This window comes from Symphalangus syndactylus, chromosome 16, assembly GCF_028878055.3.
Source record: "Symphalangus syndactylus isolate Jambi chromosome 16, NHGRI_mSymSyn1-v2.1_pri, whole genome shotgun sequence".
In the NCBI taxonomy this organism is placed as follows: domain Eukaryota; kingdom Metazoa; phylum Chordata; class Mammalia; order Primates; family Hylobatidae; genus Symphalangus; species Symphalangus syndactylus.
The window spans coordinates 34,183,261-34,199,905 of NC_072438.2; positions in this window are offsets into that span (position 1 = coordinate 34,183,261).

The following is a 16,645-nucleotide window of genomic DNA, read 5'->3' on the forward strand; positions in this document are numbered from 1 at the left end:
TAATTTATTGGTTAGAAATTTCATTGAGCTCTAGTTTATAATCTAAGCCTTTTTTTTTTTTTTGCAGGAATGCTCTGGGGGGACATATGTATTTTAAAGGACATATATATTTATATATATAATCTAACCTTTAAAAACACTATTAATGCAAAAACAGTAGTTTCTGTTCATTCTCTTGAAAATGGAATACTACTGTCAAGTCTTTTTTTTTTCTCTTTTTTGACATGAAGTCTCGCTCTGTTGTCCAGACTGGAGTGCAGTGGTGTGATCTCGGCTCACTGCAACCTCCGCCTCCCGAGTTCAAGTGATTCTCCTGCCTCAGCCTCCTGAGTAGCTGAGATTACAGGCATGCACCACCACTCCCAGGTAATTTTTTTTTTTTTTTTTTTAATAGAGACGGGGTTTTGCCATGTTGGCGGTGCTGGTCTTGAACTCCTGACCTCAGGTGATCCTCCCACCTCGGCCTCCCAAAATGCTGGGATTACAGGCGTGAGCCACTCCGCCTGGCCTCAAGTCTTTACAGTAGATTATGTTTCCACAATTTTCTGCAAATGTTTTCTGTATTACGCAGGTAGTTAAAATTTAAACATATGCCTGTAAGGCTAATTTTAAGTGTTGGCCAGTAGATGGCAGTAAGTTTGAACTTGGTCTGGGAAATGGCTTTTCTGTAGTTTGATGTAACAGAGCACACAAGTCAGCCTGAGCATAGCATAGGCTTAAAGGTAAACAGCTTTCGACAAAAACATGAACTGAAACGTGGCCGCCAATTATGATCGTAATGAGCATCTTTGTAAAGTCCGCTTGCACCTCTATACTTCATGGCATTTATTAAGAAATCTGTACTGAAGGCCCACTTTGTGCCAGGAGGGGCGGTCGTGGCACACAGGATTTTTGCCATTATGAAAGTTACATTTTTAGGCCGGGCGCGGTGGCTCACGCTTGTAATCCCAGCACTTTGGGAGGCCGAGGCGGGCGGATCACGAGGTCAGGAGATCGAGACCATGGTGAAACCCCCTCTCTACTAAAAATACAAAAAAATTAGCCGGGCGTGGTGGCGGGCGCCTGTAGTCCCAGCTACTCGGAGAGGCTGAGGCAGGAGAATGGCGTGAACCCGGGAGTCGGAGCTTGCAGTGAGCCGAGATTGCACCACTGCACTCCAGCCTGGGCGACAGAGCGAGACTCCGTCTCAAAAAAAAAAAAAAAGTTACATTTTAGTACAATCACTTCATTTATCATCCCAATACAAATGGTCTCTAAATGACCTTTCGAAGCAGATGTATTGAGGTGCAAAGCGAAGATGTTACAGAGAGGTTTTTAAAAACGTTCTTTATTGGCTCTCCCAACAATCCCATATGGGTATAGTCATCAAGAATGAAAAGCAGATCCTATGGCTCACTAAAATGACTTCTGCATGAACTAAGAGAAGAAAGTTTAGTTTCCAGAAGGTTGGCTCATCTCTTAGATATGAAAAAACAAACTTTTATGATTCCTTGAGCACAGAGTTGATGAATCGGCATGGACAGGTCTGGATAATGTTTCAGAGGCTTGGAAGGATGTGTCCTCTTGTTCTTCTGTCTCTAGGGCTTGTTTATGGGGTGGATAATTCAGAAAGGGGGACGCCTTCCACAGTCACAATCCCATTCTGCTGTGTTTTTCAGGTACAGCAGGTGGTCCAGGAGGATTGCCAAGGACAGAAGGCACCTCTCCCAGGATGCTGTGACGCTGGTGGCCAAGCCAACCAGGCTCGGGTTCCCTTTATGCGTGATGCTACTGGAACCTCCTAGCCCCAGCTGATTAGTCCAGGGTGGGCGTCTGGTAGGGCGGCTTTCAATTCACTGCAAGCTCAGCTCGGAGTGGCAGGTGTCTGAAGCACAGCAGATGGATTGGCAGCAAAGTGTAGAGACCCAGGCACCAAGCCCCAGGGAGGGAGAGGGTTGGGGTTCAAGTGTTCAGGACAGTACAAAGGACACAAGACCCTTGACTGCAGCAGGCTCAACCTACTCCAACTTTCTCCTTGATAAGAATCCCCTGGGGGAGGCCGGACACAATGGCTCACGCCTGTAATCCCAGCACTTTGGGAGGCCAAGGTGGGTGGATCACGAGGACAGGAGTTCGAGACCCGCCTGGCCAACATGGTGAAACCGCGTCTCTACTAAAAATACAAAAATTAGCTGGGTGTGGTAGTGCATGCCTGTAGTCCCAGCTACTTGGGAGGCTGAAGCAGGAGAATGGCTTGAACCCTGGAGGCAGAGGTTGCAGTGAGCCAAGATCGTGCCATTGCACTGCAGCCTGGGTGACAGAGGGAGACTCTATCTCAAAAAAAAAAAAAAAAAAAAAAAAAATCCCCTGGGAAAGGTGGCGGTGCTGACTACATAAACAGATAACCAGGCCTTTTCCCCAGAAGTTCTGCTTTTGTGGTCTGGGGTGGAGCCTGAGTTTCTTTATTTATTTTTTTTATTTATTTTTTCCCTTCAAGACAGGGTCTCGCTCTGTTGCCCGGGCTGGAGAGCAGTGTCACGATCTTGGCTCATTGTAACCTCCACCTCCACCTCCCAGCTTCAAGTGATTCTCCTGCCTCAGCCTCCCGAGTAGCTGGGATTACAGGCACACACCACCACGCCCGGTTAATTTTTGTATTTTTAGTAGAGATGGGGTTTTGCCACATTGCCCAGACTGGTCTTGAACTCCTGGCCTGATGTGATCTGCCTGCCTCGGCCTCCCGAAGTGCTGGGATGACAGGTGTGAGCCACTGCACCGGGCCTCTGAGTTTCTTTATTTCTAACATGATGGAGCTGGTCCTTGGACCATACTGAGTAATAGGGGCTTTGAGTCCCTTTCAGCTCTCGATTCTACAACAGATTCATGTCACTGAAATGACTCTGGTTTTCTATGTAGTAGGGAAAGAAAGTTGGATGCCAATATTTCTGTAGGCACTGTCTTGTGACTGCCTTGCTATTGACCCTTTACAAAAGCTATCTCATTTAATCCTCTCCACACCCAACCCTGTGATTGCCTTATTATCCCCATCGCAGATACAATTAAAAGAGGATCAGAGAGCTTAAGTAACTTGCCTGAGTTGAACAGTAAACAGGGGAAGGAGGTGAAGGATTTGGGATTCAAACCAGCATCAGGCTGGCCTAATGCTCATTAATTACTTATCTAATTACTTACTCTATACAGAATTATTTAAAAATCTGTAGGTTGTGTGGGGGGCGGCTCATGCCTGTAATCCCAACATTTTGGGAGGCCAAGGTAGGAAGATTGCTTGAGGCCAAGAGTTCAAGCATCAACCTGGCCTACGTAGCAAGACGCCATCTCTATAAAAAAGAATCTATGAACTAAATGCTGTAGCAGGCATTGGGACATAAGGTGAGCCGAATAGATGAGGCACTGGCCCTTGTGGAGCTACCAGCTTATCAGTAAAGCTGGGCATTTAAATAAGAAATGCTACCGCAGAGCGAAAACAGATCTGAAACCTTCCACTTCTCACCGTGTCCATTGCTGCTGTCTGGTCCTTGCCTCCCTCATCTCTTGCCTAAAGGACTCCAATGATTTTTTCTTGCTTTTTGTTTTGTCTAGAATACTCTTCCCCAGCTCTTTATGAGGCTGGCCCATTCCTGCACTCCAACCTCACCTGCTCTGTGAGGCAGTGTGTGGGGTAGCGGGTGACAGCGTGACTCATGGTGCCAATACCTGGGCCTGCCTTCCAGCTCTTCTGCTTTTCAGCTGTGTGAAGAAGGGCAGGTTACTTCACTTCTCTGGATATCACTTTTCTCATCTGTAAAAGGGGCAGTAACAGCTTCTACTCCGTAGGGTTGCTGTGAGGATTAAATGAGTTAATATACATGAAGTTCTTAGAATGGTGTGTATCAAAGTATAAGCAGCATAGAAACTTCTGCCGCTGTTATTCCCTACCCACCCTGCCTACCTGTGGCACACCCCCTTCCATTCAAGTGCATCACATCACACTGTTACATTTTCTTCATAATCCTTGTGATCAGACCACCTGTGTGTTTATTTGTGTGCTGTCTGTCTCTCCACCTCTAGAATCTAAACCAGGAGACCTGGGCATTGTCTTGTACCCCATGCATTTCCAGTTCCTGGAGCTGGGCCTGGTATATAGTAGGTTCTCAAGAACTATGTCCTACAGGAATGAATGAATAGACATGAGAAGTTGGGGTGCTATGAGAGAACGCAGTTGTGTTCTCTAGCTCAGGCCAGGCTGTCAGGGAATGGCTTCCTGATACAGTGCATGACATTGACTCAATTAGACACTGTACCCCAACCCAAAAGCCATAGCTTCTGCCATTAAGAACAGATGATGGAAACAAATGGATGGACTCCGTTGGCCTCTGCTGACTTCTTCCTTGAGTATTTTGATCCTTCCTGGAAAATCTTTAAGAGACTTTAAGCTCAGAAGTCAAAACTTGAAGAACCTCTAGTTATTGAATGTTAAAGCCAACAGTCTGTCTTGGATCATGTTGGTGTGTGTCATACCTTTGACATTATATTTAAACATGAGCTTTTATATTTAATAAACAGAAGGGCCCTGAGAGATTTCCTGGAGCCTTCTGCTCACATTAATCATCTTCTTGAACACATACTGCCATTTGGACTGGGGATCTGGCCAAACTTTGAGGGAGGGATGAAGAGGAAGAGAAGTCCTCATGAGCCCAGCTAGAATTGCCAACAAACTTCAACTTTCCCTGAGCAAATGATAGAATGAAACAGATGCATGGCTTTTGCTAAGCCCTTCTTGCAGGATTTTGAGCCTTCCTGAAAAATTAGCTCTATGCTCGGGTCTGCCTCACTCTAGGCTGCTAGGAGTATGAAACCAGGAGATCCTAGAAAATGTCCTCAGCTTGTAAATCGTTCTCATGAGATTGCTGATTTCTCAAATCCTAATAGCAAAGTCTTTCTTTATGCAAAGAGACAAGACTTGAAAAGCACATACGTTTGGGAGGAGAAAGTCTGCAACTGAAATTCAGTCTAAGAAGTGAAAGCTCAACCCCAGACTTTTAGGTTGAAAAGTTTTGGTAGGGAGAAGGCAGACGAGAAAGACTGGAGACATATAGAGAGAGGTGGAAGGAAATAAAGAAAGGACAGTGTATCAGTCAGCTACCACTATAGTAATGCTGTGTAACAAAAACATCCAGACTCAGTGACATACATTGAGCATTTATTTTTCCCTCATGTGGCCATTGGTCAACTTGGGTTCAGCTGATCTGTTTTAGGCTTGGCTCCAAGCTGCAGATAAGAACCTGATCTGGCCCTGGATCTCTCTTGTCCTTCTTGGACCAGCTCCATACTGAGTGTTTCCACTCATGTCTCTTCAGTTCTAGGCTTAAAACTTGCCCACTGTCACTTTGAACCCCCATTCTTTTGGCCAAAGCAAGTCACACAGTCAATCCCAATATTGCTGGGAGAGGGAAGTGTATGCCTCCCATGGAGGTGCTAGTGGTGATGTTTGCTGAGCAATAATTGAATCTTCCACAGGCAGCCTGCATATCAAAGGCCACCTTTACCAGCCTCACAACATATCTTGCATTGCATTCATCCCTTTTAGTTTCCTTGGGTCCTCACAGAATTAGGACATTGAACGTTAACTAAGGTCAAGGGTCTTTACATCGTGTTGCCCCCTCTACCCTGTCAATGCACTATAATTTTATTCTGCAAATAACTCCTCTCTCCTAAATGCTCCTCTATTTCCACCACTCACTTTGAACTCTAGGACACCAGGTCCCACTTACTCTACTTCCTTGGCCTAAAATGGTTCAGATTCCCTTTCCCTCTCTGGACCTTTATATTCTTCGTTTGAATACCGTGGGCCACCCCCTACCCCCATAGAAAACCTAGCTGTTGCTCAGTATACCGGAATTTTTCAAAAATCCCCTTAAACAAACAAGGGTTCAGGGACCTGGGAGCTAGAGTTTCAGACTCACCTTAATGAGATTTTCCTTTCCCTGCAGGAGATTCAATAGAAAGGTTATTTTCATAGTTAATAAGTGTATTTTGTTACTGCCAAGCTAAAAATCAGAAATTGACAGATCAAAACTGACAACAGCAAAACCTAAACACATTTTCCTGTTTGCCCTGCAGCGCACATGCGCAGTGCCTCTTACCTTTGGCTTTGATCTTGCAATTTGCAGGCAGCTGGGTTCACAGGCACCCACTTAGGTAAACAGGAGGAATGGGAACCCTAAAGGGCTGTGAGGCATGGCAGCGGCTTTCTGCTTCCCCGGGTGGTGCTGGCTCCCGATTACAGTGGGCAAGAGCAGTCCTCGCCCCCAGTGAATCAGCAGGACCCAGCTCACGTTGTGCAAATTCACTCAGTGGGAGAGACGTGGGCAGCATGGATACCTGCCCTGCCCAATGCCTGTGAGAAGCAGGAACAGGCTTCCTGTCACCTCCCTTCTTCTCCAACAGCAGATCCAGGCTGGTGCCCTTTGGGGACTGGGTAAGAAAGGAGGGGAGGGCCCCATGTGTTTACAGGTAGAGTATTTAGGGTAGTGAAGGAGTCTCTGAGTGAGGAATCAGCAACACTGAGTTTCCACTTTCATCGGGAAGGAAACCCTGGGAGCCCACTTTCAAAGAAGGAGAGGAAGGTTTAGGGGAAATGATGTAACTGTCTTATGGGATCTACCTCTATCTGGCTTTTGTTCAAGTGATGTCTGGGGGCTGGCCCGTGACATTGGGACTCACCCTGGGCAGACCCTGTGCTGAGGACGATGGAGAAGATCAAAAGGCACTGAACTTGCTCTTCCAGCTTTGGACCTAAGCGGGGAGACAGGAAGAACGTGCAAGGAAGGTTTACCAACACACAGACCGGGGGGCACATGTGCAAATCCATGCACTGCAAAACTCTACCAACACTCTCTGCAAAATTCGAGAAATATTTATTGAGCGTCTCCTCTGGGCCACGTTCCTCTTTATGGGCTTGCCAGAAGCAAAACGGACAATTCCAACCATCCAACCATGTCTTGTCTCATTGACTAGTAATTTTAGTTAGCTAACTTATTTTATTTTATTTATTTATTTATTTTTGAGACAGAATCTTGCACTGTTGTCCAGGCTGTAGTGCAGTGGAGCGATCTTGGCTTACTGCAACCTCTGCCTCCTGGGTTCAAGTGATTCTCCTGTCTCAGCCTCTTGAGTAGCTGGGATTACAGGTGCATGCCACCACGCCCGGCTAATTTTTGTACTTTTAGTAGAGACTCGTGAGCCACTGCGCCTGGCCCATTAGCTAAGATTTTTGAGCACCTTTGGTATGATAAGTGCTTTTTGAAAAGATGATGTCATTCATTCTCTGCAATTCCCTTTGAAATAGACACTGCTCTCCTCCCCCAACTTCACAGACAATCAAATGGAGACACAGAGAGGTTATTAACTTGTCCAAGGGCCCACAGCCAGCAAGGGTAAGAATCTGGGAGTAAACTTGGTAGTCTGGCTCTGGGGTCCTCCCTGTAATGCTACCTGTCCCCTTTTCACCACAAGAACACTCTGTAAATTAGCGAGGATAGGGCCTCAGCTTGTGGTGTGCTCTCCCCAGCCACCCCGCCGTTACTATGCAGGTCTCAGTGGTTTGGCGATGGGCCTCTTGAGTCCAGCCTGAGAGGGAGAGTCAGAGGCTGGTGCTGAGAATGTGAGTGACATCATACAACTTGTGTCCCCCCAAATCCATGTCACCTGTCTCCCGGGCAATGCCAGCATTCCTCATCTGTCCCATAATGTTTATGGAATAGGAAGGCTGATACTCCTTCCCTGCCGTTGGACCACTGCAGTCCTGGGTCAGTCCCAGCCTGTGACTCGGGGGCCCCTCCAGTGGCTCACAGGCAGGGAGTGGTAGTGAGATCCACAATCCCGTAAATCCTCCTCTTGGGAAACAGGGAGTCAAACCTGCTGAAGAGGCGGGGTGTGGTGGCTCATGCCTGTAATCCCAGCACTTTGGGAGGCTGAGGCGGGTGGATGACCTGAAGCCAGGAGTTCGAGACTAGCCTAGCCAACATGCTGAAACCCCGTCTGTATTAAAAATACAAAACTCAGCCAGGTATGATGGTGTGCGCCTGTAATTCCAGCTATTTGGGAGGCTGAGGCAGGAGAATTGCTTGAACCCAGGAGGCAGTGCCTGCCGTGAGCTGAGATCACACCACTGCACTCCAGCCTGGGTGACAGAGTGAGACTCTGTCTCAAAAACAAAACAAAAAACAGAAAACAGGCAAACAAAAGACTGCTGAGGAGCAGGAAGTTCCAGAACAGGAATTCTGAAAGTGCATCCATGAACCACCTGCATCCACATCAGCTGGAAGCTTGCTAATCATGCGTATTCCTCAGCCCCACACCAGGCCCTAGGGATGAGGCCCAGCAATCTGAATTTCAATTAAACCCTTCCCATGCTCTCTGTGCACATTCATGTTTGAGAACGCTAGTTTTCTTTTGTAACTTTTACCAGGGAGTCCTTGCAATATTGCTTTGGTCTGGGGAAGTAGTGCTATTTATCTAATTATAAAGGCCTTCATTTTCATAGGGCAGGGTGGCATGGCATCTGGGAGTTAAGAATGGCAAATGCCAAGCCATGTGTCCATGGGTGTGAGGCTGAGGATCGTAATTCCCACCTATAGGCACAGGTGGAGGCTGCATCATCACTGGAGCCTGGTGGCCCCATTCACTCAGGCTTCCCACGTGCCCACTCCACAGTAAATTGTTCCCTGTTTGGCAGCACTTCTTGCACTTCAAAGAATTTGCCAGAAGAGTCCAGACCTAGGTACTTGCCCAGTTCCTTAGAGGGGACTCAGATCCCTGCAAGGGTATAGCCTTTGGTGAGTCCCAGTCCTGAGCCTTGCTCACTTGCCCCTCTTCTGGGGCTGGGGACAATGAATACGTGTGTTCCAAAGGTGTAAATTCCTGCTCTGCTCTCACCAGGGATGTGACTCTGGGCAGGCTTCTTGATCTCTTAAAGTCTCAACTATAAAATGAGGTTAATAATACTCACCAAACTCAGAACCTGGATTTGCTGGCACTGTCTTTGTATATATCTAGGAGCCATGGACACTGGTCAAACTGTTTTTTCCTAACAATAGCTTTGACAGGTGGAAAATGTCACAGGAGAGAAACAATGTTGGAAGATAGAATAATGCACCCCCCCGCTAAAGATAACCATACCCTAATCCCCAGAGCCTGCCACTGTTACCATTCTCCAGGCAGGCCAATCTCGCCAATCACAAAGGTCCTTATAGAAGGGAGGCAGGAGAGTCAGAGTCAGAGTCAGAGAGGGAGACAGGTAGGTGGAAGCACAGAGAGAGAGAAAAGAAGAAGAGGAAGGAAGGAGAAGAAGAAGAAGAAGAGGAAGAAGAGAAGAGAAAAAAGAAGAAGAAGAAGAAGAGAAGAGAAGAAGAAAGAAGAGGAAGAAGAAGAAGAAGAAGGAGGAGGAGGAGGAGAATAAGGAGAAGAAGAAGAGGAAGAAGAAGGAGAAGAAGAAGAAGGAGGGGAAGAAGAAGAGGAAGAAGAGGAAAAAGAAGAAGAAGAAGGAGAAGAAGAAGAATAAGGAGGAGAAGAAGAATAAGGAGAAGAAGAAGAGGAAGAATAAGGAGAAGAAGAAGAGGAAGAAGAAGAAGGAGAGGGCCGGGCGCGGTGGCTCACGCTTGTAATCCCAGCACTTTGGGAGGCCGAGGCGGGCGGATCACGAGGTCAGGAGATCGAGACCACGGTGAAACCCCGTCTCTACTAAAAAATACAAAAAATTAGCCGGGCGCGGTGGCGGGCGCCTGTAGTCCCAGCTACTCGGAGGCTGAGGCAGGAGAATGGCGTGAACCCGGGAGGCAGAGCTTGCAGTGAGCCGAGATTGCGCCACTGCACTCCAGCCCGGGCGACAGAGCGAGACTCTGTCTCAAAAAAAAAAAAAAAAAAAAAAAGAAGAAGAAGGAGAGGAAGAAGAATAAGAGGAAGAAGAGGAGGAAGAAGAAGAAGAAAGAAGGAGGAGGAGGAGAAGGTGTAGAGGAGAAGGAGGAGAGAGGAGGGGAGGAGGGAGAGGAATGGGAAGGGAGGGGGAGGGAGAGAGAGAGAGTTGAAGATTTGAAGATGCTATGCTGATGCTGGCCTTGAAGATGAAAGAAGAGGTCACACGTCAAGGATCCTGAAGGAAGCCTCAGGAAACTGAGAAAGGTAAGAAATGGATTCTCCCCTAGAATTCCTAGAAGAAATGCAGTCCTACTGGCATCCTGAGGTTAGCCCACTGGAACCCATTTCAGACTTCTGAACTATAAGATCACGAATCTGTTTTAAGCCACTAAGTTTGTGGTCATTTGCTACAGCAGCCATAGGAAAACGCCACAGCTAGGATTCTTGGACTTGACTCCAAATGAGGGCCAGAGGTCTGGGAAGGTGACAGAGACTCACTGCCCAGAGGCACTCCTTTCTTTCCTTCCAGATGAGCGCAGTGCCTTTTATGTGACTACCCCAGTCATGTCCTTTGCATGCGCAGCTGTAGTGCGGCCCTCATTCGTATGTAATTTCTCATCTCTCAGTCTTTCTTCTCTGCTGCCTTACACCCACCCCACTGACAGCCCCTGGTTAGAGTTGCCCGAGTACACAAATAAAAATACAACATTGCCCAAGACGTACTTATACTAAGACATTATTCACTGTTTATCTGAAATTCAAATTGAAATGGCGTTTTGTATTTTATCTGGCAACCTTACACCTGGAAGGTGCCCAAGAAAACACCTGCAGAATTAGGTCTTGGGATCTGTTTGCTCCACCCCTGGAGAACTTTTCAGCTGGCTAAAAGTCCCTTAGCCATTTGTGTTCTCTCTTGCCCACCTTGTATATTTGCCTCAACTGGCTGTGCTCTTGTTGCAGCTGCTGCCTCTGTGCTTGAGGAAAGTCATTGAAATTAGAGAACAGGAGAGAAAGACAGAAGCAGTTGATGAAGAAGAGATCAAAGAACAGATGTGAGGACTTGGCTCAAGTTTTCAGTGGTTCCTGCTAGTGCCACGTAAGGGGCATTATTAAGGTTCCATCTTCTCTGACCATCTTGGGCTGGTTCTGGGCCTTCAGAATGAGTGGACGTTTGAACCCCGCACCCTTCAGGGAGCGGAGGCACATTAGTGGGTGGCTTAAACAACAGAAATGTATTATCTCACAGTTCCGGAGGCTGGAAGTCCAAGATCAAGGTGTCAGCAGGTTGGTTTCTGGTAAGGGCCTTCTCCTTGGCTTGCAGTTGGCTGCCTTCTTGCTGGCTGTTCACATGATTGTCTCTCTGTGCATGGGTGTGCACAAGGCCATCATGACACCTTCAGGTATGACGTTCTGTGCTAGATTTGGGGGTTGCCTGTTATTGAAGCACAAGGCAACAAACACTGATGAATAAACCCAGAAACCTCAAGCAGAGTTCTTACTTTCATTGGCTAGAGCCAGTGGTGTGTTAGGGTTGGCTTGTATTGACTTGCAAGGGCCAATTGTTAAATTTCCAGAAAACTTGGTAGTTGATACTCAAAATGCATCCATATTAGGCCACTCTTGCATTTCTATAAAGGAATATCTGAGACTGGGTAATTTGTAAGGAAAAGAGTTTTAATTGGTTCACAGTTCTGCAGGCTGTACAGGCAAAAGCAGGAGCAAGAGAGAGGGGAAGTAGGTGCCTCATGCTTTTAAATGACCAGATCTTGTGAGAATTCACTCACTATCATGAGGATAGCACCAAGGGGATGGTGCTAAACCATTTATGAGATATCCTCACCCATGATTCAATCGCCTCTCACCAGGCCCCAATTCCAGCATTGAGGATTACATTTCAGTATGTGATTTGGGCTGGGACAAATATCCAAGTATATCAGCATCACTTTTTAATTATTTTACTACAGGTAGCTATCATCTATGCTCTTGTTATTTATGTTTCTTGCATCTGCATGATGGAAATACTATAAAATAATGTGCTACAGCATGTCTCTCCCAGCTCCCTGTTCAGTGAGGCCATGCTGGTGACTTGAAATTGTCTGTGATAGTATTTATACAATGGAAATCAGCAAATTGGCTATAAATTAGAATTTTTTTTTTCTTTTTCAATTGGAGAGCAAGTTGTTAAGCATCCCCGGCCAGACTGGGACACAAACCTACCCCTAAACCAATAACTAGCAAAAGGGAATAAGATTATCATGTCTGGCACAGATTTATCATGATTTATCTCCTGGACATAGGCTCTTTTTCTCTGAACATAATGCCATTGTCTCAGTCTGTTTTGTACTGCTATAACAGCATACCTGAGACTAGGTAGTTTATAATAAAAAAAATGTATTGGCTCACAATTTTGGAGACTGGGAAGTCTAATACTGAGGGGCCTGCATCTGGTAAGGGCCTTCTTGCTGGGTCATGACACGGCAGAAGGGCAAAGAGAGGGTGAGAGAGAAAGCCAGCCAGAGGGGGCCAAACTTGTCCTTTTATAAGGAGCCCACTCCCAAAATAATGGCACTAATTGATTTGTGAGGGCAGTGCTCCCATGACCCAAGCACTCCCATTAGGCCCCACCTACCAACACTGTAGCACTGAGGATTAAGTTTTCAACACATGCTTTTTGGGGAACACATTCAAACCATAGCAACTGTCAATACCTGTACTGTACCATTATGGAGTTCATGAACAAGCAATAAGGAGTAGGGTGGGGGGACTGAGCTGTTGTTAGATGACAAGAAATATACAAAGACAGCGTTATGAGAGCTCAGAAAGAAGAGACATCTTTTCTGATAGAGAATTTTGGAGGTTTTATGGGGAAGTTAACAGGTGAGCAGAGCTATGAAGAATGATAAGATTTTATCAGGAAGTGCTAAAGAGAGGAGAGTGCCCCAAATTGAGGGAGGTATGCATGCAAGGAAGTGCTTGGGAACAGCAAATCATTCTGTTCTGAAAAGAAGAGGAAATTGACTGATAGGGAAGGGAGATTGACTCTTGCTTGCTGGGGACCTGGATGCCAGGCTAAGGAAATCGAACCACTAAGCACTGGGAAGCCACTGGGCAGGGAGAAAAATGATCCAAACCTTATATTGGTAAGGCCAGTCTGTTACCAGAGAGTGGAGTCAAGTGGAGGAGAGAGAGAATTGGGAGGGGGAGAGGCCAACTGGTCAGCAACTGTGACATTTTGGGTTATAAGTAACAAAGTTAACTCTGATTTAGAGTGCTCCCAATAAAAATAAAAAAGACCAGCTGGACCAGGTTAATAACTGAAATTAGTGTCTTAGACATCACTTACAATGGCTATCACTCATTAAGCACCTACTCTTTGTCAGACACTCCTCACATGTAACTAGTTTATTGAAAGGTGTGGAACAATCAAGAAACAGCTTTGTTTTTCTTCTACCTCTGTCTTCACTCCATGTGTGTTAGATATTCTGCCCCAGCCACGATATCTCTGCCCAACCGATAGCTTTCCCCACATCTTTCCTGCCTATTTCGTCTCTTCGTTAGGACAACTTCATCTTCAGGTATTTAGTATGATACAAATCCAAACTTTCATCTCACATTCAGTTTGAAGCCTCTCTCTTTTCCTCTAAATCAGACAAGTCCCAGGCAAGGCATCTGCAGCGAGAAGAAGCTGGTGGTCTTTCTCTCTCTCTCTCTCTTTCTCTCTTCCTTGTTCTATTTCTTCCTCTTGAGGATGGAAGGAGAGGTCAGTGGTAAAGGGGCAAAAGTGGTGTCATTTGTAATTCTTCAATGGTCAAAGGATCTTTGGCAAATGCTGAGCCCTTCTCTTTTAGGGCAACTTCGTGGTTTTCCAGAGACCCATGCACACACATTGTGTGTGGACCTCCAATACTGCACCATGTTCTGGTGCGAAGACGCATTCCCTGGTCAGCTCCTGCTCTGGCAGAATAGCACATGGGATTTCCTTCTGCCCTAGGGTGACCAGGCCTGGCTACTTTCTGTAATGTCTACTGGATTGATGGAGCCATCCCTCTTTGCCTCTCTTCTGTGAAGTGAATGCTGTGTCCCCTCCCAAATTCATATGTTGAAACCTAATCCACAATGTCATGGTCTCTGGAGGCCTTTCAAAGGTAATTGAGTCATGAGGGTGGAGTCCCTATGAATGGGACCAGTGCCCTTATAAGAAGAGACACTAGAGAGATGATTCCTCTCTCCACCATGTGAAGACACAGCAAGAAGCCATCCTTTTGCAAGCCAGGAAGAGGGGCCTTGCCAGGGACTGAATTGGCTGGCAGCTTGATCTTGGAAGTCCCAGTCTTCAGAACTGTGAGGAATAAATTTCTAACGTTTAAGCCACCCAGTCTGTATTTTTGTTATAGAAATCCTAACTAGCTAAGACACTCTCTATCCTTGGAAACCTGGATCCAGTCAGGCTCTTTCTTAACACTTCACGACACTAGACACCAGAAACAAACCCTGAATCCAGGAGATGCAAGTTCCCTTGGAACTATGTTCCCAAATTGAGATCCCATGAGAGGAAGGGTCCATTTTCCCTGTGACAAAAACACCACCCTCTGCAAATGTTTCTAGATGCAAGGTTTGAAAGGTGTGGTTTCACGGTGAAGGAAAAGGAAAGTGGCGCAGAATTCCCTGCCCATTCAGTTGATGACCCTTGTCAAAGAAATTCTCTCTTTCTCCCCTTTATATTTGTAGGGGCAGGAGAAAGGTGAAGGGGTACATGTTGAAGGACAAATTTCATGATCTCTTAGCAAATCATGGGCTCGCATCTCGTCCCACTCTTTGGAATGTTGGACAACTTGTCATTCTCTGTCTATAGCCACAACCTGAGTCTAGAACCCCTTCAGTATCCCTTTTAAATTTAATATCATTAAAATCTTTTAATATGATTTAATATCACTTAATTATCACAAAAACTCTATAAGGAATGTTTATACACTGTCAGTGGGAATGTAAACAGTTCAGCTACTGTGGAAAGCAGTTTGAAGATTTCTCAAAGAACTTAGAACTACCATTCAACCCAGCAATCTCATTACTGGGTATACATCCAAAAGAAAATATATTGTTCTACCAAAAAGACATGCACTCACATGTTCATTGTAGCACTATTCACAATAGCGAAGACAAGGAATCAACCTAGGTGCCCATCAATGGTGGATTGGATGAAGAAAATGTGTCATATATACATCGTGGAATATTATGCAGCCATAAAAAAGAATGAAATCTTATCCTTTGCAGCAACATAGATGCAGCTAGAGGCCATTATCCTAAGCAAATTAATGCAGGAACAGATCACCAGGTAATGTATGTTCTCACTTATAAGTGGGAGCTAAATATTGTGTACTCGTGGACATAAAGTTGGCAACACTAGTCACTGGGGACTACTGGAAGGGGGAGGGAGAGAAGGGAACAAAGGTGGAAAAACTGACCATTAGGTACTATGCTCAGTACCTGGGTGATGGGATCATTCATACCCTAAACCTCAGCAACATGCAATATACCCAGGTAACAAACCTGCATATGTACCTCCTGAATCTAAAATAAAAGTTGGAAACACAATAAAATAAAAATTTAAAAACCCTGTAAGGTGAGTACTATGGATGAAGAATCTAAGACTTGGGGGCTGAGCCATTTGCCTTCTATTCCATACATAGCCAGGACTACGAAATGAATTCCAGTCTTTCTGACTGCAAAAACCAGGTTCTTCACCCCTTCCTGATACCATCTTTCAAAAGATGAGCTAGATTTTGAGTCTATGAACCTGGGAGGCTGGGGTACCATTCATAGTTAGAGAGAATCAGGAAGAGAAGTGATATGGGATATGACAACTAGCTCCATTTTAGATATGGTGAGTTTGAAGTTGTGGGGGACATTGAAGGTCCCAGAGATGCCCTGTGGGTAATAGTAACTTGCACGTTTCACTAGGGAAAGGCGGACTTTCTCAAAGTGTAACAGGTGAAGGGGAAAACCAGGAAGCTTTTTATTGCAGGCTGATGGGTCAGTTGGACTGTATTCGTCTCCTTTCTAATGATTCTGAGAAAATAGATCTACCTTAATAACGCTGATAATTTGCTGAAAGTTCATTTACTGTTACTATCACTTGGCTTCCACGAGACGGCAAAGAATATTATCTTCCTTCTAAAGATAAACATAGGGGCCTGAGTGTGGTGGCTCATGCCTGTGATCCCAGTGATTTGGGAGGCCAAGGCAGGAGGATCGCTTGGAACTAGGAGTTCGAGATGGGCCTCAGCAATATCACGAGACCCCGTCTCTACAAAAAATTTCAAAATTAGCAGGGCATGATGGCGCACACTTGCAGTGCTGCTGAGGAGGCTGAGATGGGAGGATTGCTTGAACCCAGGAGTTCAAGGTTATAGTGAGCCAAGATCACGCCATTGCACTCCAGCCTGGGTGACAGTGATATCCTTTTTATAATTTTCAATTTTTTAAAAAAATATTAATAATAAACGTAGAGATGGAAGTGTCCAGGACACAAGCGCAAAATTCAGCTTTCAAATCCTCCACATCCAGGGAGCTCAGAGAGAGGCCCAAATGTCCACATGGGGAGGGAAGAAAAGAGAACAAAGCCAGGGATTTCTCTTCCTTAGGGCCGCTGCAGCACGTGGCCTCAGAACTATAAAGCCTTACAGGAAGCTAAATAGGCAGCTCTTGGTTACTTAGCTGGTGGATGCCAGCTAATCCCACAGCAGCCTAGTGG